The 3,698-nt window shown below is 56.2% G+C and overlaps 1 protein-coding gene across 1 annotated transcript in view; it reads right to left on the bottom strand.

The window, feature by feature from the left end:
* PDE2A (phosphodiesterase 2A) overlaps positions 1–3,698 on the bottom strand; it is a 110,746-nt gene that overhangs the window by 98,421 nt on the left and 8,627 nt on the right. The window lies entirely within an intron of this gene.

A 3,698-nucleotide genomic window follows, 5' to 3' on the forward strand; every position in this document is an offset into this window, starting at 1 on the left:
AGAGAGAGAGAGAGAGAGAGAGAGAGAGAGAGAAAGCTGATGGAGGAGCCCAGAGAGAGAAATGTGAGGATAAGGGATTTTGAGGCATTTTCAATGCTTGTGAGCTAGGATGGGATCTGGGTATGAGGGGCAGGTAGACAGAACCCAGACCCTCAGGGCAAGGGGACACCCCCATGCCCTCCTCAAGTATGGAAGGGCCACAGGGCCTCCTGGCAGAACTGGATTCTCTGGCCTCCCTTACTGGGATTGTATCATGTCGTAGGGTGCATCCTCAGCATGGAGTTGGGTACACAGGAGGCTCAGGGGGCTTTTGCTGATGGCCTTTGGACTCAAAGCCTCATCACAGAGTCCACCTACTGGGGGCTCTATTTAGCTCGGACACTGTGGGAGCTGATGCATGAGCATGGAATTCTACTAGGAGTTGTGGCACCCAGGCCACAGCACGCCCCACATGGCTTCACTGTCCACAGACTATAGGCATAGGGGAGGGCCTGCTTCAACTCTGCCATGTCCCTGAGGGCAGACAGACTCCTGACTCCTGAGGAGGAAGCGTTAACCTAATGGAATAGGGGCACTTTAGGCAATGGGACAGGTAGGGAACTGTCTCAGCAAAGCTCCTGTTGGACAGAGGAAAGAAAGCTCCACACCTGGAGGCAGGAGATGGGGGTTCAAGTCCTGGTTCCACCACTAACTTCCCCATTCATTCATTCATTCATTCAGGAACACCTACCACTGGCCAACTTCATCAGATATGACTCAACGGTGCCTTGCCTTGGAACAGCACCCAGGCAAGGGGAAGGGGGTACTTGCTGTGTGACAGAGGGGAGCACAGGGTCTGTGGTGCCCAGAGGGGGCCCAGCAGTTGGCAAGCATTTCCAGAAGAGAGGCTATCAGCTGGGATTTTTAAGGCAAAGAGGGGGCCCCAGGAAAAGGGGGTGTATTCCAGGATAGAGGAGCTACACATAACCCTCACCAGTAACCCCAGCTCTCTGAGCTGTGGCGGGGAGTAACCCCTGCCGCACACACCGAGCTCCAGGCAGAAAAGCCCATGAGGCTGAGTGGAAACCTGACCCTGCTGAGGGGTGTGGGTGCGTCCAGGGTTGGGGGTGGACAGGAATGTCCGAGCTTGTGCAGGAGGCCTGCCCAGGCCAAGGGCTACAGAAAGCAGTTGTCTGTGACTTAGGAAGCGTTAGGAAAGAAAATGTGAGGGAGGCTTTGCTTCCCACTGTGGCCCCAGAAGGTGGAATTTTAGATCTCTGAAAGCTCTGGGCAAACTGTTTCCTCAACCTGGCCCATGCCTAGGACCTCACCCCTCCATGCCTGCTAGCTAGGAAGGCATTCTATGGGCTCAGAAAACCAAGGTCCTGGACCACGTCCAGTTTTGGCCTTTCACAGCTCCCTTTCATGCCCTGAGGAGCCTAGCGGTCAGAAGCTGAGTCAGAGGAGTTCAAAGGAGGGTGCCTCCTGGGCGTGGAGGGGAGCAGGTGCACTGAGGCCTTACTTGCCTGTCAGCCTTCTTTCTCTTCCCCTGCTCTGGAAATGATGGTAGAGGTCTCATCCTCAAAAATCTCCCAGGATTATGCTCAAGCAAGTCATGGGGGGAGGTAGGGTCTCCTGCCCACCCCACTGCCACACCAGCCTCTACAGTTGCCCCGGAAGTAAGGAGTCTGTAGGAATGAGGTGCAAGATCCAGGACTATGCGCACTCCAGGACTTAGAGCCAGGCAGGTGTAAGTTCAAATCCCAGCTCTGCCATGTGCTCTGGGCAAGTTATTTAACCTCTCTGAACTTCAATTCACTGTTCTCATCTGAAAGATGGGTGACAAACTCCAAACTCAAAGAGTCGTGAGGTTTGGGTAATGTCCGTAAAGCTCCTGGTACATACTGCGTTCCTCCACTTCCCTCCCCTAAAGAGGTTGAATTGATGGCGCCAAGGGAGTAACAGCCCCAAATGCTGCGGTAGGGGTTCCTACAAGGCAGTGTCGGGAGCGGGCAGGTGCCGAAAAGAGAGAAGGCCTGAGACTGTCCAGGCCCGCTCTTCACTCCTCCACCTCGAACCGGCCTGCAAAACCAGCCAGCGCAGGAACCAAAGGCCCCGTGAGATTACGGCGAAGCCCCGCCCTACCGCAGGCCCCGCCCCCGCCCGCTCTCCAGGGTGCTGACCAGCTTGTACCGCGTTCACACGCCCTGGCCCACTGCCCCGCAGCCGGCCAGCAGACATCATTTTTTTGCTTGTTGGGGAGCTGGAGGGAAGCAGGATGTTCCTGGGAGGCGGGTGGCTGCCAAAGGCGACGGGCGGATGCAGCCTCTGGGATCCGGCCTCCGCTCCGCGCCCGCCGCCTCGCGAGGACCGCAGGCTCCACAGGCTCCAGCTACCTCCTCACGGCCAAAGAAGGCGTCTTCTTCTCGTTGTCCTCCCCGGCCCCTCCCAGGCGGCTGTTTCATTCGCCCCTTCCAGACGGCCGCTCCTTTGTCTCCCTCACTGATTCTTCCTAGTTTTGCCCCCTCACTGGAGGACCGGACCCTGCTTCCCCTCATTATCCACCCCACCCCCACGGAGCATGGAGCGCTCCCCCAACACCCCAACTCCCGAGTGCCCCCTGTGGGCCAGCCCTCTCTCTGGAGCTCCAGATGTCCAGTACAGGCTACCTCCTCAACATATCCTCTGGGAACATCTCACAGGCCCCTCACACTCAAATATTGAACATCAACACATCTTTTGTCTTTACCAAAGGCATCAGCAAACGTCTCATCCCCAATCTGGAAACTTCAAAGTTGCCTTGACTCTTCGCTCTCCTTCACTTCCTCTGTCAAATCTGTCATCAAGGCCTGTCAATTCTCCCTCTGTAATTCCCTCACATTTATCCACTCCCTCCTTGTGCTGAGCCCCAGCTTACTTCCCCCTTCCCTGGTCATTCTCCAGCCCCCTACTCCAACACAACCCCTTTAGTCCATCTCCATCCTGCCTGTAGCACTGACTTTCTAAGACATCTAGCTGGTCATGTTAACTCCTCCTCAAAACCTTTGCTTGGCTCCCAGTGCTCTCAGGATAAAGGCCAAGCTCCTCAGCCTGGCATCTGAGGTTTCTCATGATCGGCCCTGGATGACCTCTCCACCCTCTGCTCCAGGTGGCAAAGGGTCTAGTCCCTAGGCACATGCTAGTCCTTTCCTCCTCCCTGACTTGGTATATAGTCTGTTTCCCTTCCTAGGCTGACTTCCTTCTGTCTTCCTTTTCTCTGCCCATCCCAAATCCTGGCCCAGCCTTCCCAGGCCAATTCAACACACACCTGCCCCCATCCACCAGGGACAGGGTAGGCAGGAGGGGTAACTGGATTCTGGGCGGAGCATGCCTGGCTGTCTCTACCCTCCCTAACTTGCCACCTGTCCCAACACCTCATCCCCCTGCTCAGGTCCGTCTCCTTTCTCCTACTGGATCACATTTTCCTCAAGGACGGGCCGAAGTCCTATTCACCTCAGCTCCAGACCCCAGCCTTTGGGCAGCCTCACCAGGTACAAGTGAGAAATGTTGAGGTAGGAAAGTAGGAAGGAGACACAGGTGAGCGTGGAAATGAGATGGGGCACTTCAGAGCTCAGTCCAGGACACACTGGAGCAAGCCCTCAGCAAGAGGCTGCAGGTGGATGTGAGGACACAGGTGGTGCAGGCCTCACCGATCTGCTGTGGGAATTCTCCTCCCCTGT

This window comes from Lipotes vexillifer, unplaced genomic scaffold, assembly GCF_000442215.2.
Source record: "Lipotes vexillifer unplaced genomic scaffold, Lipotes_vexillifer_v1.1 scaffold640, whole genome shotgun sequence".
NCBI classification, from domain to species: domain Eukaryota; kingdom Metazoa; phylum Chordata; class Mammalia; order Artiodactyla; family Lipotidae; genus Lipotes; species Lipotes vexillifer.